The sequence below is a fragment of the Bombus vosnesenskii genome, unplaced genomic scaffold (assembly GCF_011952255.1).
Source record: "Bombus vosnesenskii isolate JDL3184/JDL3185 unplaced genomic scaffold, Bvos_JDL3184-5_v1.1 scf7180000013379, whole genome shotgun sequence".
Classification (NCBI taxonomy): domain Eukaryota; kingdom Metazoa; phylum Arthropoda; class Insecta; order Hymenoptera; family Apidae; genus Bombus; species Bombus vosnesenskii.
The window spans coordinates 406,714-429,413 of NW_022883009.1; the positions used below are offsets into that span (position 1 = coordinate 406,714).

The 22,700-nt window shown below is 34.7% G+C and overlaps 1 protein-coding gene and 1 long non-coding RNA gene across 2 annotated transcripts in view; one reads left to right on the forward strand and one right to left on the reverse strand.

The window, feature by feature from the left end:
* Positions 1-22,700, reverse strand: part of LOC117237475 (GTPase-activating protein skywalker) — a 44,293-nt gene that overhangs the window by 19,424 nt on the left and 2,169 nt on the right. The window lies entirely within an intron of this gene.
* On the forward strand, positions 14,704-22,444 carry LOC117237481. The gene is made up of 3 exons (XR_004494011.1): positions 14,704-15,329; positions 18,406-19,593; positions 19,901-22,444. It is a non-coding gene; the product is annotated as an uncharacterized LOC117237481 (long non-coding RNA).

Genomic DNA, 22,700 nt, shown 5'->3' on the forward strand with positions numbered 1-22,700 from the left:
TCATAAAGTTTAAATATGGTTAAATTTGTGTAGAAGTCGCGAGAGCGGTCAATTTGACCGCACCGGTAGGTTTAGTGTTAAATACTAATAGTACTGTCTGGTCGCTTGCTGCCCCTACCGGTCAGTAACACCGTGTAGGGTCCCCGCAACCCACTGTTGATCGCCGCGTATACATCGTACCCGATAACGAGGGTCCTGAACTGGCTCTTGGAATAGTCCTTCACGCACAACTTAATTCCCCAGCTCCATATCACATCGCGTTTTGCGCGTTCTCCGTATTGTACAAAGAGTAGTATGCCAGTCCCGTCATAATACAAAGCTCCGTTCAGTTGCTCCATGCGTTAGAATCGGCAACTGACGCGCACACTCTTGCGAGTATACCCGATAATCCGAGTATGATTCATCCCTTATGTGCTGAGCAGGGCGCAGCCCCATCCTCGTCAACTTCTCGGGGGGCGCCTTCGTCCTTGTAAGCACGTTAATCAGGGAGTCCACCTCGATCCCGCCCGGCACCAAGGACTGAATAAATTCCTCGATTTCCCGACGGAGGGAATTTCTGCAGTTCAACGCCTCCTTCAGCATCACTGAGATCTGCTCATCTAAGTTCCATCGCTGGGGACGCCGGTTAGCAGGCAACTCCAAGTGGTGATCAACCGTACCAATCGGGAAGCACCTTCCCCCGACAGGGACACTTGTCTCGGTTTTCGTCGAGATGACGAATATCAGATGTCTTATCCTTGAATGAATGTCGACCAAGCCTGCCGTATGACAGAAGACCTCATCCGTAGACGCATCCCTCTCCAACCGCGCCATGTTGAAGTATTGCAGCACCCACGCCAAAGGGTAGGTGAGAGGCACCAATATCAACGCAGTCCGGCCCATATTGTATGGTTCCGTGTTTGACGGCAGACCGATAATGGTGGTCGTCCCCTCCATAATGCTCCAGTAGTCCCCTTCCGTCCCAACGGGCAACCTTCCCTCGTTTCGTACCGCGTACTCGATAGCCTCACAGTTAACAAAGATTGCGTCGTAGTGCCAGTGGCCCAAACTCGACATGTCGATGATGTCACGCTGCGGCACGTTCATCCTTGCCCAGGCCCACTCCACCCCGCTGGACTCCCGTAGCATATCCATAAGGGCAACCTTCAAGGTTAAGTCCCGTATATCTCCCATCTCCGAGCGAGGCACATACCGAAAAAGGGCCTTCGTCAGGTAGGGGCAGTCAATGATTTGGCCGTAAAGCAACGGCGCCTTGCCGGATGTGATGAACTCCACACTCCCACTCGCGTATTTGAATAAGTACCGCCCAACCTCCACCTACTTCAGTTGCCGTGAAATCCGAACGCACATCTCTAGGGCCGGGTCCCTATTGCCCTCGGGGATCGGTACCACCAGCGGGGTGGATTCATCGAGGTCCACCACCGCACCTATAACGTTTCTGGCGGTTTCGGCTTTATCCGCCTTCCTCCGACTCTTATCCGTTCCTATGGCCGCCTCAGGCATCGACTGGGCGGCCTTAATCTCTCAAGCGACTGTGTCGTCGGAATCTGTAGGTGTAAGGGCAATGTCACTGACGACACCGTCGAAGTGACACCGCAAGGAGGTGTCACAGGCTTATCTAATCAGGTCGGCATCGTTGGTGAGTCGGTGTATTTGCACTTCTTGTCCCAAAGCGCCGCTCGAAACGCTGCGTACTGGTCTGCCGCCTTAAATTGTGCGGACAAAACGGTATTTATATTTCCATTTAGAGCATGTTGTTCTTTATTGTGGGCCGCAGCAGCCGCTGCCAGCCAGCCCATTTTGTTGGATCGGGAAGAGGGCCCGCTCATTATATCATATAAGGAAGTACCAGGGTACTCCGCATACCGGTTCTGAGTTGTGTCCACATCCTTACACGCTTCGCCAGCCACGGAGAAGAACAGCTAGTAAGGACAAACATGTGCATGCGCGAGCGTGGAAGGGTCTCCGTCTAATATAAGCTCCCTCGCGAAGCTATCCACCTCGGACAGTACAACCTCGGGAACTGTGTCCACCTCAGGAACCTCGTTCGCAACCGCCCCCGCCGGGGTGTCGCTAGTCTCCTTCACTTGGCACGGATCAATAACACGAGACCTCTCCTCCGGAGTGGTGTGAGACCGGAGGATGCGCGTTATCATATCCTTTGTCTTCAATTTCTCGAGCATAGGAACCGACACCCGCTCACTCCTGCCCCCCGTGCTTGTACTCCGGCTGATGATACGCTCCTTCTTCTTAAATCCGAGTACATCGCGCTCCTTGGTGTCCGGCACGACAGTAGCCTCCTCTCACAGTAGTGTAGACTCCCTCCTGTTGAACCGAGATGGAGCCGTCGCATGGGCAGCGTTCATCTCCGGTCTTCTCCGCGCACGAAGCGTCCCACAGCGCCGTCTCCATGTCACTGACGTCTTCATCGAAAAACCGCTCTCGACTCTGGTCCCGGAGTAAGGGCTTGGGAGATCTATACCCTTTTAAATACTAAATTATTTTTATTTCTTAAATAGTAATAACATAAAGTAGCATAATATTCATAGAGAATTAATTATCACATAATCCACCATAGCTGATGCAATAGCTAACAGAGAAAAAAGAATCAGTAATAATTCTTAAAAGATAAGTAATTTGACGTGTGTATCATAAAAGCATACAAGTGTTTACTTTGGTTCTGGACGAACCAATCATATTTCTTCGAGAAAGTTATATCGAGTCATAAATAGACGTATGATAATCGTTCGGATGATGGTCTATCGAGCAAGGTAGATAAGAAAGAACTTAACTCGCAATAATCAGTTACTGGAACAGTTAGAAGGAATAATCTTTAAATCTACCGACTGGTTTCTAGATAAGTGTTAATGTCAAATTCATTATAGTATTCTTTTGTTATACTTATTTACATGCGTAAAAAATGCACGAAGTGTCAAAATTTTATCACTCGTACAAAATTGACTTTTCTCTTTTAATCGTCATTATTTATAACGTGTCGTATTTTCAATGCACGTTTCAGAAAGATTAATTAATTGGTGTTTATAAAATTAAATATACATCTGGAAACATTAAAGTTTCCAATATTTGAAAGACGTAACGTATTTTATGGAAAATGAACATTCCTAATAATCTTTCTGAAATCATTTCCAAGAAAAGATTTCATCAGGTCTTAAGAATGTTTGAAATATTCACTAAGTAGACAAAAGGCCGAAATTGGAGTCAATAAATAATACATATGATTGGAATTGAAAGACGTAATTTAAAAATTTCTTGAAAATAACAGTGTAATTCCTTGGAATCTCCATCTGATTTAAAGCCAAACTGCTTAAGTGCAGCGTTCATTTAACGCACTTAGCATTATCATTGTAAAAGAACGTTCCTTAAACGACGTTAAGCGCGAAGCAATGAGGAACTACTACGGAAAGTTAATGATAACCGGTTTTATAGCCAGGTGAAGGTCGAGTCAATCATCAACCTGAGGAACGCCAGTTGCCATCGAGTTTTTCGTCAATTCTCTTCCGTTTCTACCCCATTGTTTCAAAGTTCGTACGCTTTGTAATTGCAATGATAATTTTATTCGACGATAGTAAGAAAAAATCTTGTCTCTCGATATTACGTAGAATTGACGCAATATATACGACGCTTTTCTTGCATTGTTCGCTAAAAAAAGATCGTTATTACGATTTTATAACTAAATGACTGATAATGATAAAAGAAGTGGGAGATTAGAGTCATACTTTTCAAAAAACATTTTTTCCTTTCTTTAAATGAATTAAACAAAGTTAAACAATTTCTTTAGAACTAGAATGAAGTTTGAGAAAATCCAGTTTTTGAGAGATCCTTTTGGCGAAAGAAATAACAATCAGACGCATTGTCATGCGAGATTCAACGAAGAATTTATTTTCAGACGAAAACAAAGTATCGCGAGATTAATAGGTATGACAAATAAACGAAATACGTGGTTGCACAATAATGGTAAACAGTTCACAGAAGAAACTGCCGGTGGTTAAGCGTGTCTGGCGAGAAATTTCGCTATGAGTGAGAGCCAAATATGCGTACGCGTCTCGTTAATATCATCGTAACCTTGATTCCAACGATCCACCAGAGTTATCATCTTATTCCCCTTCGGGATTCGCTGCATAATTCATGCGCTCGCCAAACGCACGATCTCTCCTTGCCGAGACGTTTAACCAGATATTGCGATTAATTCTTTTTTGTGCAAACTGGAACACATGGGAATTGGCATTAATTGGTTTTACGATTTCAGTTATAGATAAGGGAATTGGCCATTTAACTTTACCTATTGGAATTTGTTCTATCTGCTACTGTTTCAGAGTTATAGCACGGCTCGTGATAAATCCACGTAATCTTAACACACGAGAATAGATTCTAGAGACACCGAAATTCACAAGAACTAATGAACTAATCTGATATACAATACGAAAGTTATACGAAAAATAGTAACGAATAATATGCACATCATAGTAATAATATGCACATCATAGAATATTTAAAGCGCCATTCACATAGCATTCAAGGAATATAATTATTACATAAAGTAATAGCGATAATAGAAGTTCTGCAACCAAACAATGCACGATCACTGAAAGAAAACACAGGTTAATTAGCGGAAAGTTAATTCCATTATATCTATTATATTACACGTTATTATTAGGTGAGATAATAAGGTCTCATAATTTTAGCCGATAATATCTAGCAGGCGTCGTTGTGAAGGAATGATCCTCTAATTGTCAGTTTTCTAGAATCTTTGCGGTTGTTGGCTACAACACTTCGTTGAACGGAACGTGTAATTACTTCATTAGCGCTCGATTAACGAATAATTCGTGCTACTCGTGCACTTTTCGTCATAGCTTTCCGAGGATCTATCAAAAATAGATGCTATCCCCCCCCCCCCTAACCCAAAGCTAATCCAAAATCTTTTTACATACATATTTTAAAATATACGTGTAACATATTCTTTATATGTTGACGTAATAAACAACGAAGCAGAAGAAAATATTGCAAGTGATATGCATAACTGCAAGGCTGGTCTTTAAATGGGTGAAATGGGAGAAAAGATTTTTTCATCTTCAACCACGCATCGCAAATAAAATTGATCGAAGCTGTCGTGATAAAACGCATAAATCATTCTGATTACACCATAAAGTTTAATCTCTATTTAGAGAACAACATTTATCCGTTATCTTGTATTAAAAAACAGAAATGGATGTCTTCAACGTTCGAAGACAAATCACATTGGTTACTTCGTATGAATCACTGTGCTGTATACATATCGCAGTGATGAATTTCCTCTCAGAGAAAGATATCGATTAGCGGACTTGAATCGAACGCGAATCAACAGGAAAGAAACAAAGAAACGAAGAAATATACACCACTATGAGCGATAGCGTACATAATGATTTATCGAGTTACGGTGATAAATGAAAAATCCAGGAACAAAGTAGTGGATAATTGGATCGAGTTTATCGACGCCACGAAAACTGGAGCTCGAAATCTTTCCCTTTAATGCGCTAGGCACGTATTAGAAGACTCGTTCACGATGGCATCAATCCAAATCACATGACACCAGGTGCGCACGTTATTCCCAAGTATTTCTTCCCCTGCCTCACGCGACATCGCGCTATTTTAATGAGATGTATCCGTCTGTTATAAATATTGTAGTTATTTTCACGCTTTCCACATGCCAGTTGCAGTTGATAAAAATTTTGTATTACTCTTTTCAATAGAACTAGAATGTAAGATAGGAAGCATCAAGACCTCGATAAAGAGCGAAAAAGTTTACGTACTTTCTTCTTATTTATATATACATCTTTCGATTACTATTTCACTTTCAATATTATCATTATTATTATTTTGTTATTTAATATATTCTAATTATTATTATTTAGTATATTCTTTTGTATCATTATAACATTGATCTAACATTATAATCACCGTATATATGGACATATTTGCTAAAAAGGCTAAATCAATATATTTTCCACCGATACTGTAAGAAAAAAAACAAAAAAAAAATTCACATTTTCAACGTGTTCTAAATTTCAGTGTGAAATTTTATGTTCTATATACATACCTAATCAATCTCATTGATTTGTCAAAGCAAAGTGACACTGACCTAAATGTTTCATATACGCGAGTCTCGGTTATATATTCCGGTTTTCGGTGTCGATGATCGATTACACAGGCCATTGGTCGGCTGATCCCGCGATAACCGGTCGGCCAGCTGTTTATCTTGTATTTGGTTTTTGGCGTGTAATCTGCTAGAATCGCACACGGTCTATTGGATTTTTAATCGATAGCCGCGTGCAAATAGAACTTGCGGATATTTTACACGTTCATGAGCATGCTATAATTACACAATTGTTCGTGTTTAATGAAATGCAGGCGAATTGGCAGCATTGTGCAATAATCCACGGACACTGATGTTAACAGGAAGAGAAGCGTTTGATGTTTCGAACGTGTTCTATTCTGACAATCTGAGTAAGGTTTATTAAGTTTGGAACAAGTGAAACTACAGAGAATAGCTATATAGAAGTAAATTAATGTAACTGGATAGCGTCGTTTAGTAGTTTCTAAATCATGCAGATAATAAAGCAAAATAAAAATCTACAAAGTGGTGTATTCATTATGATATTTAGTAAATAAAATAAAGCTTTATTCAGCTTACACTTTTTTAGATACGATCAACAAAATTGCATAAGTATCTACAGCCTAATTATTAACAATTTTAGTTAAGTAGATAGTAGTCAAAGTATAAAATGTGTATTACAGGGAAATAAATTGGTTTTTATTTTAAAGTGACAAGGAAAATTATTTTACTGTACTTTATTTCTTAACACTGACGACCGGTGACGTAATACTAGTTAATTGTTAATATACAATATACATATTTATTATTATCCATATATATTATAAATATGTCTATATTTTGAAGTAACTGGAACAATCTGTGTGTATACATGTTACAAAAAACATGGTACAAGATAATCTCTATCACTTATTTCTAAAGAGAAAAGTTATTTACAGGAGTAATATTAAAAGTGAAAGTAGTCGAAGAAATAATTGTTTTGATCATGAAAGTTAATAAATTTAGACTCGGATTACTTGGCAGTAATTAGAAAACGTATATATCAGTAATTCCTGACATTTGTAGATGGTATGATAGTAGTGATAAACAATTCTTTCTTAGAAAAGATCTCGATTGAAATTCCTACCATTTCTTACAAAATTAGTTTCTCAAAGCTGTAATGTAATTATGTATTTAGGAGGGAAAGAGGGAGAGTGAGAGAGAGAGAGTATGTGTAATAGTTATTTTCTCTTACTTAAACGTCGAAATTGTAAAATATTTTCTACCAAGTATATAATTAATAAACTCGTGTAGTTTACTATGGAAAATTATCTCGACAACATTATCAGTAAGTTAAGAATAGGTGCAATGTATTAAACTGAAAAACTACAAATAGGTAGAAATGCTGATTTATTGTAATTCATTCTACATATATACACAAATTATTTCTTTTTACAATTACTTGAATGTATCAATTTTATCATTTTATATATTATACATATCAATATTTACAACATGTAACAGTTCTTTGTTACATGGAATAATTCCACATTAGCTAAGGAAGAATAAAGTTAGGAAACTACTTCTTAAAATAGAGATACGAACTGTACTTAGCTAGTTCTTTCCAGGAGCAGTATATAATCACAAACTAATTAAATTAAAAGGTAAACCATTGCTTTGGCAAGCACTCGAACTTGTTAACACCTAATTTCAGTATTGCAAGTGATCATCGTCATCGCAAGGTGTGCAAGTAATTATAAAGCAAACATCGTGGAAACGTAATTGCAACGTGAAAGTAAATCCGTTCCCATTAGCGATCTATTAGAAAGCGAACGCACGAATTTTTCTTTGTACCTCGGAACAAAGGAATTTCCCGATCGAAAACTATTTGTTTATCCTACCTAATAAATAACGAAAGCAAATAAAATTAAAATAAAAGTAAAAATAATAGTGGTGTATTAATTTTTTAAAATTTCTTGTAATTTTTTAAAACTAATAGATGGTATATAATGAAATAATTCATTTAACAAGTCATATAACGAAAAAAAAAGATGTCAAAAATAAAATTTCTTCTTAAGCAAACGTGCTGCGATGACATCATGTTAACCGTTTCTTTGCCAACTTTCGCAGATTGCATGTACATTGGCATTCACATTATTTGTTTTCATATCTTCTGTTATGTAGCTCCGTATCGATTATATCCAGAAGGAAAAACGATAAAAATTCAAATAATTAAACAAACAGTGGAAGAGAAAAGTTGAAAGAATTATTTATCAAAAGTGAACGTTTTAAAAATAGAAACTTGGTCGAACTTCTTGCAAAGAAAACGTATTATACAGATTGAACATGGTCACGATATTAATTATACTTTCCTTCTAGTAGAATTACCGGCAAACGAAGCAATCGATTCATAGAGCGTCATTAATATTTATTATTTTCTTCGCAAGTGGTTACTAAATCAAGAAACGACTGCTTCATCGTTAAACTCTGAATATTTGAAATTACTATTAAATGTTCATCTAATCTAAATTCAAGTAAAAAATACTATATAATATTTATATAATATGCCTAATTAAAAAATTTAATTAAAAAGTTTTATCGACAAAAAAATATAACGTTTGATACTAAAAAGGTTCATAAAATCGGTAGAAAATTATAAAATCTAAGGAACTGCATACATATATGTATAACAAAGAGAAATTGCATTTACTATTTATTTATTTTTTCTCGTTTCCTTTTCAATGGATGAGAAGACGTCAGCGATTTCGTTACGAATTTTCCACTAGAATTTTTCGAATAATTTCTTATGCATGTACTTACCAGTAATTCCAGATACCTCGAGTGGCATTCGATTCACTTGAATATTCAGGAGCTTGGCTCTGTTCGAATATCCAGTTTCCACAGGGAAATTCGCGACATTTAGGTCACCGATTTGGCTCAAAGTTTGCGCATAGTTAATACACACCGTGTGCAATAATACACCAAAGTCATGTTTTATCACACTAATACTGTGCTACTTTTTACTCGGAAATTAGTGATACGTTTTGAAATTTATGATATACTTGTGATATATAGTAGGAAAATAAATTTGTAATATTATGTAATTGAAATGTAAATTTCAAAGAATAGTAAAAATAAAATAAAATTGAGTAAACGAACTAGAAGCAAAATAGTTTCATAAGAAAAAATAATGCGTTACTATCGGCATGAAATTTTTACATTTATAAAAATAATTGTTTTCTTCCATTTTCCATAATATATCCCATTTATTCCATTCTGTTATATACCGCGAAATATAAGAAACACTATATTTGTACTATACTATATTGTATTTGTTTGTATTATATTATATTCGTTTATTGCATTGAAGCTTATGCCTATTACGACCTTTTTTGTGTATGTTATTTTGACTTTCCTATTTATCCAAGTATGTATATTTATATCTTAATTTACTGACCAGGTTACTACAAATCTTCTATGTAAGTAACATTACAATCATAAAAGCAAAAATTGATAATTTTTTGCCGGTTGAGGCAGAAATAATGTAGACATTAAGGAGTTACGGCATTCGAAGAATGGTTATAAAAAGTCAGATATTTTTACTCGATTTTCACGGCGGTGTAATATCAACCTCGTTTTCTTTGGTTGGTGATTATGGCGCGATAAAAATTTCTTGTTGAATAAATGATATATGTATACGATCTTAAATGAATCAGCTGAATCGACAGATACAAGATCTGAAAAATTTCCAAGTTTGCGCTCGATGAAATTAATTGAAATATTAATTAGAGTAACGAGTCGAAATAAAACAGAGATAAACGAACAAAACAACGACAAAATAAATGCAGAAAATAAGATTAAGATACATGGGAACAAAGAAGTAGCATTGTGAAAAATAAATGGGTCAGTGATTCGAAATAAATAGTTTTGCGGTGTATTTTTCAATTAATTTTCGATCACTCTCGATACGCCAGTTTTCTTGTTTTTAAACCAGAGAACCACGTTTGCAACGTTCATTTCTGTCACCGATCAATTCATTATACAATTGAGTTTTATCGCCAAACGCAACGGATTACATCATCAAGCGTAATTACTCATTTTTCTTTTTATATTTTATTTCCTTTTTATATTTTATATTTTTTTCCTCGTCGACCTATCGCTCTATTCGAGTATTATTTACTTCGTCATATTTACGACATTTACAGAAGCTCGTGCCTGACGTCATCCGTGAATTCATTACAGAATCATTTTTCTTTTTTTCTGGTAGATAGCGTTTAATAACATTTTTCCGACTTACGTCCGATTACGGTCATCACGTGAATTCTTTATCTGCTCATACTTCGTTTAATTCTCTACCTCTCGTACATTCGGAGTAAACGAAGATTAATGAATCTCGATCGATTTCATTGCGTGTCGATGTCGGTTCTTTCGAGCTGTCTAGGTTCACATACTTGCCATAGTAACTATACCAAGGAGAAAAACGAATGAAAAAAAGGCGGTGGATAATTAAATTTGCACAGAAGAATAAGTTTTAAGCTGCTTTAAAAAACAACATCCGTCCACTAGAGAAGACCCGGCAAACACTTTTGATCGGAGACCTCGATATCCGGAATTATATCAGCCGGGGAAACGCATTGGCGAATCTGATACTATCAAAAGTATGCAGAAGACACTTACTTACTTTTGATAAACCGTATTCCAGTTACAAAATTAAGAGCAAACCGAATTGCAAGGATTTTATTCTTTATAATCATCGTAACATAGCATGCAATAGTGTTTTGTTAAACACATTTCACAAACTGGCCATTGGGAACTTATCTGCCCAGTTATCAAGGCAGCCATGTTTCTAGGAAATCTCTCTTTCGTGATATGCTTTTTAATCTCAGACCGTGTAAATACCGTGCACGTAAATATAGTTGATCGATGAACAGTGCTGTTACTTTCACGGTGAAGCGATGCGGTGGATCGATCGACCAGGAAGCAACTCGTTAAATGTACCATGCTTTTTTTTTCTAACTTTTGGTAACAAGCTGTTCATGCATACAAAATTCGATTATTCTGCTACATTAATTTTTCGAGTTAAAGCTTTTGTGTGTTTATGAATGGTTTATTAAGATCGTAAATATTTCCGGAATGCATATCCCTTTTCTTTTCTCTGTTATCTTATTCATAATCCTATTATGTACGTATTATATCTATGACAATTAGTTTAGATACAAAATGAAGACACACTTTAATTAAAAATATAGTTGCATATATTTTTCTGGCGGCTAAAATATTATAAAATAGATTAGAATTTTTAGATCGTGCAACGGTAAGCAAGGTTCATTGGGGAGAAATCTTTCGCTAAAAAATAACTGTATCTTATTATATAGATGTTTGGCGTACTTGTTTATTCATTTTCTGCGTAACATTCTGCTTGACAAAGCATGAATGAAAAAGTTCGTGCAGGGAAATTTTAGCTCGTGATAAAATGAGATTGAACCTTTCTAAATATCATGTGACGCAATTATGCAAGAATAACTTTCACGTTTTTTTAATAGCCTCTATATTTGTTCCTTGCTTCTCTTCTTATATATCTCAATATTTTTTTCTAGAACTATTATATATAATATATATTATATATAAAACATTTTATAATATACAATTATAATTAAATATAATTTCGAACATTAGTGTTCAAAATACCAATTGTTATATAATAATATAACGAAACTTTTAATTCAATAGGTGACATTGATTCAATTCCCCATTATATGTATGTGCAGGAATATTTTTAACATATTGTGGAAATACAGAAAGTTGTACAGAAATAGTTCTTCATATTTTCATACACAGAAATTGTAGTATTGTGCTGGTTACAAAAAGAATCAGGTCAGCACAGGTACGAATAATTTATGCAAATGCCGCGATAGATCCCACTCATTTCATGTTTTTCATTGGATACTTTATATAGACACGATCGACGGCAAATACTGCGTTGTAAAGTGCATTCTAGTTTAGTAGTGACAAAAATAAACGAGAAGTCTTTGCGCGTAAAAATAGAGATAATTGTGACGATATTAAATGACGAGTTAAGAGCAAAATATTTCCTTCAATGATTATTCACCTTATCAAAACAATTTCTGCTCTCTCTTATCTTTTCCAAGTTTAGTCATCATTTCATTCTTTTTTAATGCCTTTTTTTCTTTATATCTCATTGAATGTATTCCTTCTAATTTATGTTTTATATATATATGCAATACCTTTGATCTAATAAATTTGAAATTATTAAATTATATATATATATATATACTTAAATTATATTAATCTATTAAATAATCTATTAAGTAAATAATATTATATCTATTAAATCTTATTAGAAACATTAAAATATTGTTTAATATTTTTATAAAAATATTTAATGTTTATTAATAGTTAAATAAAATTAAGAATATATTTAAAGAATAGCAAATTAGTTAAAAATATTGAAAAACACTTAAATTTTAAAACAAAAAAATAGTAAACTGTAATAACTTCCAAGCTCTAATGTCCACGTAATCTTTTACTCAAATAAACGACTTCGTTTGTTTGAAATTAAACGTCTTATCCACTAAAGTCATTCCTTATCCTATGGATATTTTACTTTTTTTGAGTAATACTTAAAGTGATCATAATAGAAAAGTACAAAAAAATTTTACCAAAGACAATATTTCTCAAAAAGGTCTATATCACTATCACATAATCGCCGTTCCGATAATTGTCCTACGCAGAGTTATACTTCCGGGAATAATTATTTTTTCATAATGGTCATATGCTATACTTCCTAACAGCTAAAGCTCCTACTAGTTTCAAGGCCTTCTTTCACGGAACTAATTGCTTTTACGAAATGGTTGACAGTGCACATTAAATTTAGACCATTTTCTAGAACGAATGCCTCAAAAGAAGAGCAACGTTCCGAAGATCTATGTATAGTTACTTAACTCACAATGTGCTATAGAATAATATCTTCTCATTCTTTATATATACATGTATATATTATTTGTATTATTATAAATATATGTCGAATTATCATTAGGTTTACGGGCGTGTAACGAATCTTCATTTGGACTAGCCATCGTCGTTGTACAATAGAGATTATATTTACTGGTATAAATATGGTTTTTACAGAATTTGACAAATAACCGTGGTGATTAGACACTCGAGATGTTCTTAGGTTCAATAACGAATCCACGGTCAACGGGATAAATCTTTGTTAAACGCAAAATATATTTTGAAGCACAAAACAACGTTTGCTGGGACTCTCGGTATATACTGCCCGTAAAGATGATGTGAAACTCTCTAAGGAGATCGCACGAATAAAAGACTGATGAAAACTTTCCTCTCCTTACGATTGCGTTCGTTTGTTGTATATTGGTCGGGGATACCAACAAAATTCCAACCGCCGTTGCTAGGCAGTCCCGCGTAGCGGCGACATTGTTTCTGCCCGGAGTTTGATTGTTAATACAACGTATGTCCCATAATATTGACACTTCTGAGGCAAAACCACACATGACTTGATTTGTCCTCGAGCCCGTGTGCCGCTACAACTATATTTTTTTAAGGAGAACTATACAACTACTCCATACCTCTGTTAGGTAAAAACGTACATCCCGTGACCGTGACTACGTTCAGCGACCAGTTGTGTCACCTCGAGCCCAAGCCCACTGTCACAAATCTCGGACAAACATCGGATTAAATTATAAACAGCTACTTCTAAGTTTTATTATTTAAGTACAGCTATAATAAATAATCTAGACTAAAGTATTGGGATCTTCCCAAAAATTCCAAAAGAAAGGTCCCGATGTCCTTTCATCTCCGACATATATATGTTATATTTAGAACTAATTTATATCTATAGATAACACTCTTCGCCTCGAGTCATATTTACTATATATTCAATCAATTATCAATAAATCTTAATATTTAATAGATCGCTTTTTAAGGCAACTATTCATACTATGTACGTACTAATTGCTTAGCAACGTAACTGTTTAGTAACATAAAATGTATATTTACAATAAATGTCTTGTAATTTTTCTATCTATTTCCAGATCGATTTTAAATTTTACTACCAATATTATGATAGTTGTACCTTATTACAATACTATTGAAATTTGAAAAACTTTTGTATAACACATATTCATAAAAATTGTCTACGATAAATGTTGAAATAGTTCCACGTGTCACACTACAGCCTCTAATTGTAAGTCTAACAGTTTCCTCGAGTTCCATGAACCTCTAAAGGCCACATTTATAATTCGCTTGCATTTTAACGCAAATACTTTAGAGCGCGTGTCATTTTTAAAAATGAACCCGTGTGTACGACCGCGTAGTAACATATCCAACATAGGAATTTCCGGTCCATGCATGACCGCGTTCGCAATCGATGTTAGAACGAATCTGAACGAGGTAAACCACCCTATTGCTGGCACTTGACCAACCATTGGCTCATATGTTTATTAACGCACGATAGAAGAATATAACGCGCATCTAAACGATTTCATAACGCAATTGCAGCGAGGAGAACGTCGTGCTTTGCATGCCAATCCGTCCTCGAGATTTAACGCTGACATCTTGTTGAGTTCATCCGTTAGATATGGTCAGTTCATTATGTGGCGTACAGGAAGATCCACGCGATCAATAGCGAGCTTGTCTTCCGGGAAAAGTGATACGTAACGTGAAATATGGCGGAAATTATTATTAGAATATAAATTTGAAAATTTTCGAATGATTAATCAGAGGTTGGTTATATAGCAATTTGGAGAAATGAGATTTATTATTGCAATTTGTTGCGTTGGAAGAATAGTTTTGGTGATACCGAATAATTGAAATTGATTGTTTCTCTTTTGGAACATACTTTTATACGTTAAGTATAATATTTAACAATTTTGGAAATGTCCGTTTAAATGGTTTAAATGGCAATAAATTTGTTTAATAACTTGTTCGAACTTGCAGGAAACATTTACCCAACAAATGTGTTGATAAACGATATTCAAGAAGCATAATTATCACCTATCCGCAATTTTTAAAACGTAACAACGCTACACATTTTTGTCTTGTTTGATAATTTTCAGACAAAGATATAAATTGTTGTACGTTTTCCCTTCCATCATTTGGATACTCAACCAGAGGTGTCATTATGGATAACGTACATAACGATTGTTCATTTGTCGCTATGCATTAAAAAGCGTTAATAACGCGAAACATTTCTCAAGATAAGGTATCAACAAATAAGTCGTCCATTTCGGTGGCTACATCGATGACAAAATTATCAGACGCAATACACATTGACTTTAGAATTTTAACAGGCCGATTCCATGAAATCTTTAATAATTTTGGAAAATTTTATTCATTATATCGGAATCTTAGAAACCAAAAATTCTCATATTTTTGAACGTAGTGTCACGATATATCGATTACGTCCGATAATTTTGGAGACATACTGGGGGGTTGACTTAAATTTTTTATTTCTAAAGAAAAGGAGACTTGATGAATCACATTGTAGAAATTAGAGCTCAAATAGCTTATTTTATATTTTAACTCAAATTTAAATCTTTTATTTAGGAAAAAGATTAGTTTCATCAGATAGGATCTAGGTTGACTTTTAATTTGTTATTAAACGTATCATGGTTTCTAAAATATACGCAAATTGATGATTAAATATTTTTTAATTTGTTTTTTGTCAAAAATACAGATCATCATATTGTTTGAAAGATATAAAGGATCGATGATTGGGAATACAGTTAACACTCGTTGAATTATGACGAAATCATTGCAGAACAAGCGTAACATAGCGACGAGCTTAAAGGACGGTGCTCGTGAAAGCGTTTACGACTTTTAAAACACGCGAAAGTGTGGAATAACGAAACGCGAGTTTTAACACCAGTTCTAAAATAGTCGCCACGCCAGGTCGTAGACTTTAATACTTTCTAGAATGAAAATATTTTTCTATGGTGCGCGAGCGATTGTAAATTTTCTCTGTAGGAATACTACGAATATCCTGCCAGCGGATTGCATCGAACACGATAATAACGTACAATCATTTCACTGAATCGCTTTGGGAATTCGTTTACGTCGATCGTTCGATTTAACGTTTCATTTATCAACGAGAATTCATATCGTTGCAGTGATTTGTTATCGATCGATATCAGATTTCTTGACACTATCACGTTCTTGATCCCTTTTCTTTTGTTCTTTTGTGTCAAATCTTATCATCGCCAGGTCAAACTAATCGAACGAACGCCCTCATAGCGAAATATATCTAAAAATTAAATTTGCTCTGGCTCGATCGAGATTTTCAACAAAAACTGTACGATAATAAGAAAGAACGAAATATGACGTAAATCGAAGATCAAAGGTCCGTTGTCGTTCGTTTTCTGTGATTTTACACGTATCGATTTCGACGATCCATTCGTCTGATTTTGAACGTACGGAACTGACAATGACCGAGCACGAGACGTCCGATTCGTAGCATCAATCGATAGAAACGTATAGCGAAACATCTGTAGCAACTTTTTATCATTCGATAAGTCGGTGTGCTGCGTCTGCCGTAGAAATATTTCGATGACACATGGTTCGTGTGATTTATCGAGATTGACGTTTAAATATTAGATCCGTGCAATACGATTAAAAGCGTTTTGATAGCATCGCCTTTTGTTAGACGGCTTCCATCAGATTGCACGTTATCATGTGTAAATCATATCATAACAGATTTACGATCGATCCGTCCTGGCTTATAGTCTATTATAACAGTCGAATACTTAAGGATGAAATAATAACGGTTATGAAAATATATATAAGTCTTTTATTTAAGCGCGTCTGCAAACACAAAGGCACTCTAACGATAAATCCTGTCCACATGTGAAATTCCATCACCGTATCTGGTAATTAGTGGTATCAGTCTTCGTTACTTTTTTACTTCTTATTTACACTCATTAAACAAAGCATAACAGTTACTGAATTATTACTTATTTGCAGACATAAACATGGAAATTATACATTTATAGTTTTCAATCATCTATAGGCGACATTACCGAGTTACTAAATAATCCATACCGAAAGTATCATTTTTTAAACTCGTTACATTGTTATGATTTTTTCAATAATACATACAAAGATCAGAGGAGAAAAACACGATAAGTATCATACGCTTCACTCGTAATCTTCGTACATAATGGAATCTAATCTAGGAATCTAGAAATTAAATTCTACTCGAAGCAAAAAGAATTAAACACAAGAATGTAAACGTATTTATATCGCTAAACGTGTAAATATCAAGATACCCACCACGTGCAATAAAACATACCAGCCATCCATCACACGTGAAACCCATTCGAACCGCATCGTCTGATACTTTTAATATCGTGCAAGTCTGTTTCTACGCGTTCATGCGAACTGATCATAAGCTAAGAAACCGTTTTACCATGATCGACGCTCGGTCTAAATTGAACGAGCCGGTTAACAAAGCGAAACAAAAACGAAATTGAAAGATTACAACTATTACCGTGGCAAAAAGTTTAATTACGTAGGCAGAGTCGTAAAAGATGGCAGCCAGGACGGCCAGGAGTGAATTAAATCGTTCGATACGAACAGCGTGGAACGTTGAACGGTTGATTAGCGAGTTAAAAAAGAATTCAAGCAGACAAGTGTCACGGAGCCCTAGACGAACCAGAGGATTAGAGTTCGGTTTCGTTTCGTCCCGTCTCGTTCAACCTATACACAAAAGTCCCTGAAACGAGAACTGCCTACTTCCGAGTAATAAAGCCCAATGCCGTAATCATCGTGATTTAACGACATCGACCTAAGTGCCGCGGAGCGTCGGTCGTGCGAATCGTTTTCCCGTCGTGTTTCTTTCTGAATACGCGCCATACATGTATAGAAAATAAACAAGCATTATACGGGCTAGTCCGCAAGAACGTAACCGTTCACGTTGCAACCTTATCATTTTCCATACTGTGTTGCACGGTATTTTGTCTCTATATGTATAGATGCACATATACGTGCGAATAAGAAGAAACGTTTAGAAACGTAATTCGGGGATTAGTCCTATTGCGTCGGCGGGAAGTAAAAGGCACTGTGTGTACGACTGTATAAAACTTTATACAAGTGATTCATTATGATTTTCCAAGAGATGCCTTTTTGATATTAGGTTCAATGTAGCGTTGTGAGAAAATGTATAAATAGATTGTCGTTCTGTTAACTGGTGGTTCGTTTGTACAGATTATTGCTATTTTTCGAATTAATATCTCACGATATACAGGATGCTTGCTGTAACTGGGTCAAACTTTTGTTTTCAGATGTTACGAGATAGAAAGAAATTGTATTAAGTAGCATTAAATTGTTTCAAATATTCGATACACGAACTGGTGAACGTATCCGCTCCGGAAATGGAGGCGTTTTGAAGATTACTCCTACTTCTTTAAATCGAACTATATATTCTTTGATGCAAACTACTTGCGACGTATACAAATGAAAACGTATTGAAACAGAAGCAAGTAACAGACGTTTTGCACTGATAATCAGAAACTATTATATGCAGCAACGTACGGTAACTCGGTTACGTTGATTTGTAATTAACTTATCTTTAACGATGATATGGATTACTCATAATATATGTACACAAGATATAAAAACTATTTAAAAGCTTAACAAGCAGTAAATTCGCGTTGTCAGCACAACCGAGTCGTCACGTACGCTAGCGTATAGAAATTTCAATCAACCACGTGTCCATTTCATAAACTGCTAAAACTTCAAAGAGTAAGAAATATTTTAGACTACTCATCAGAGAATAACTATGCTGACGAACTACCATGTAATGTACGCTATAATGTACGAAAGTCTAATTATTTACACGCGTTGTTGTTACCATGTTAATCAAATGCCACAATGCGAGCTATTGAAACATGGAAAGATAATGAGAAACGTTTAAAGATACGATAAGTAATAGACTTGCTACCCTGACGCACAGCAACTATTGTATACGCTAGTGTAGAAGAACTCGGTCATTCATACTCAGGGATCGTTATCATGCTAGCGCGTCAGTGTTTCACAATACGATCCGATGAGGCGTGTACGGACAAAGAGGAACGTTTAAAAACACGGCAAAATCCACTGTATCGTGTTCACCGATAGAATTATTCATGCTGGGTTGTTACGTTGAAACGAACGTTTCTTCTAATTGCTATAAATTATTCGACGTAACGAAGCTTCGTGATTTCAACGGTGATCTTTGGTGCTTTAATAATACATCGATAAAATAAATAATTCAGCTGGATCCTCATCGCAGAAGACGAAGAAATAAAATTGAGAAACGTTTCGAGGAAGTTGAAAGGCATAAAATCCCGTTTCCGCTGAAATTACACTTCTTTCGTATATTGTTCCACTTCCTGGCGAATTACCATGCCGTTTATTAACAAACTTGGCCACCGTAGTTTAAGGATTCTTGGTAGAATCTCGAGGGCAAAATAAAAATATATGTTGCGAGGGTGAGTTATGAAAATAGATAGAAATACTAGTAACTTCGAAAGCTTTATATTCAGATAGATATTTAACTTTTTAGTTAAGATTCTGAGAATCTTTTTAGATATCACTTTTCAATAAAATATAAACATTCATATTTCATACATTGTCTTACTTTCGGAAATTGAAGAGTACCTCGTTTTTAAAACGTATCATATATTATCATTTCAAAGATATTGTGCTGTTTAATCAATTTTAGATTAATAAGCGTCAATAAACATTTCTTTCGAAAATAATGTTCGTAATTAAAATGAAGTATTTAACGATTTTAAGAACTCGAAGAAGATGATCGTCGATACCGTGATAAATAATTCAACAACCGCGCAGGATTTCCGTCGAAGAAATTTAAAATCATTTCGACGAAGCTAAGGACCGTAAAGTTTTACAGAAATCATAATTCCTTTCCACGTTTACGCGAAAGAGTAATAAACCATTTATTGGTGAAACTTTCGAGTGATTGCGTTTTATTACGAGTTAACGCGGCATTGTGTGTTTAACTACTTCGTCTAAACAATCTTTCGTATTTCAGAAAATAACTAAGTGTATCGTAACGAGAACTTTTGTTGAAAAAACAGATCTTAAGAAATTTTAAAAGTTAAGATGTGTATCCTTCCAATTTTACTGAAGAGCTTCAGGATTTTTAATTATATAGCACTTCCATGTAAATTATCTATTCTTGAAAATTATATTAAATTGATTACTCGTAAATGATATTATTGTGACATACTACAACTCCGAAGCAGCAAAATAAAATGATTTCACCGGAAGAATATGAAAACAATTTCTAAGAATAAAGTATAACAATCCAATCTGAGAAAAACAAAAATCATCATTCTAAGTAAATAGCATAGTGCTTGCCAATAAATGTCTCTTCTGAATATAATATTCGAGACTATAAATTATCACGATCTCCATTAGGAAAACGAGAAGTCATTCCGAAGAAATTCGGAAACAGTAAATCCTGCGATCACTGAGGCATCTTCGAGAAAACCGATTATCTTGGGAATAACTGAGAATATTTCATTTACTCATTCACACATGACAATTGTTCTTATCTCAAATGAGTAACCAATTAAAGATTTCGAAAGATACACTTCCAGTAGAAAAAACGAATTTATTTATCAAATGTCTCACATTAAAACAATGATTAAAAATAACGAAATTGCGTTTGATGTTTTATTTTTGAGAAAATTGGCTTCCGAAACTTGTATACACATATTTGACTAATTTCCGACTGGACGAATATATTTTTCTTATAACTTTTTAATAAAGCATTTGTATTCCCTTATTCTTGCACATAAAATATGATGTACAGTTGTCTAGAAAGAAAGCCTGAAATACTCTGTATATGTATTTCTTGGCAAAGATCGAAACTGCACGTAAATAATGAAATATTCATTAAACCAAGAAACTGTTCTTCCACGGCCAGTTATATCACTAATTATTACACACAGCGTTACGTATTTAATTAATTTAACGCGAGGATAACGCGCATCTCATTAACGCTCACGGCATCGAAAGTTATGCACGACGTTGCACTTCTCTCTGATAAGTTGCACGCTCATTCTGAATTTCATAACTCGCGTAAGCTCGGGCACGGCTTAATCGCGGCTCGACATTCGCGGAACCCGCCACGATCCATGGATTACCTATCGCGATCGCTCGATCAGTACGAAACATGTACAGTACACGAGTAGAAACATGTTCCGAACGATTTCGAACTGTTTCAAGGTGATATCACATTTGCCCTATATTCGAATTTCTGGGTTAACAGGTACTCATAGGATCGTTACCAATTCGTCGTATCTTGGCACGATTGTCGTGAATTAAGTGTATCAGCAAATGATGTCGAAATCGTATTTTCTTTTTAACCCATTAACATTAGAACTGTCAAACTGGTATTAGGTTTCTTGTTTTCGCAATTACTAAAAACATGCAAGTATTTATGATAATATCGATATTTACTGTAACATACTAGTAAGAATATAATCTATTAATCTAGTAATAATAGTATCGTAATTGATCACAGTCGTTGGAAGCTGTTTGTATAAAGATAATTTTGCAACAATTTGTTTTACTACTCTTAATCACCTGGTATTATGAAGCGTATATGTGCAAGTTAAATTTCATTTAAATTGGTATTTATCACAATCATTTTTGTTTGCTTATCGTTTAATGTTATTATATCATTGCTGTCGTTATTATGCCTTTATTACATATTTACTTCTTGATTATATATACCGAGAGTTAAACCACACGCGGTTTTTGACAAAACTTTATGATATACTGCCGTGAAGTTTGGCAATAAATTAACTGTCGCTTTTATCTTAGAGCAATGGATCTCATTTAAAATAGAAAAATAAATAAATAATAAAAGTAATTTTTATAATTATATTTGAAAATACTACATAACTACTAGAAACACTACTAAATAATACAAAATAGAAATTGAAATGAGAATATGAGTATGGCATTACTAATGGATATTACCCAAACATTGTCTATGAATTCGCCTAGAAAATTATTTAATTCTAGAATAATAAAAATTTTAGGAAATTTTTACAATTTAAGTAAAAGTTGATTTGTTGATGTTTACAGTTTGAGATCTGAATATAAATAAGAGATGAGAACGATTTATTTGAAAATCGCATTTAAGATTCACCGATACATGTTGGAAGGAGTGATTTTATGGCTAATATCCGTATGTAGCAATATCATGTTAACATATTGATGAGAAACGCATGTCTGTTAATTCATCATATTTTCTCCATAACTTTCCATACGTAAATTTATATTTTATAAACATATATTAATAAAAATATACAGATTCAATGATAAAGAAAAAAGTGACTTTGTAGTATTCAAGATCAATGATTACAGAAATAACTATTTAGTTTCGCCATTATGTTTTCCCGCCTCAATCAGAGAACTTTTACGTAAGTTTTTCTGTTTTCTTATATCTTCGATAGCTATAGAAATAATTGAATGTATATACATATCTATATCGTACAATATTTATAACCATTCGCATAAATGATGATTGCATTATATTAACACGTGTAAACATTATATA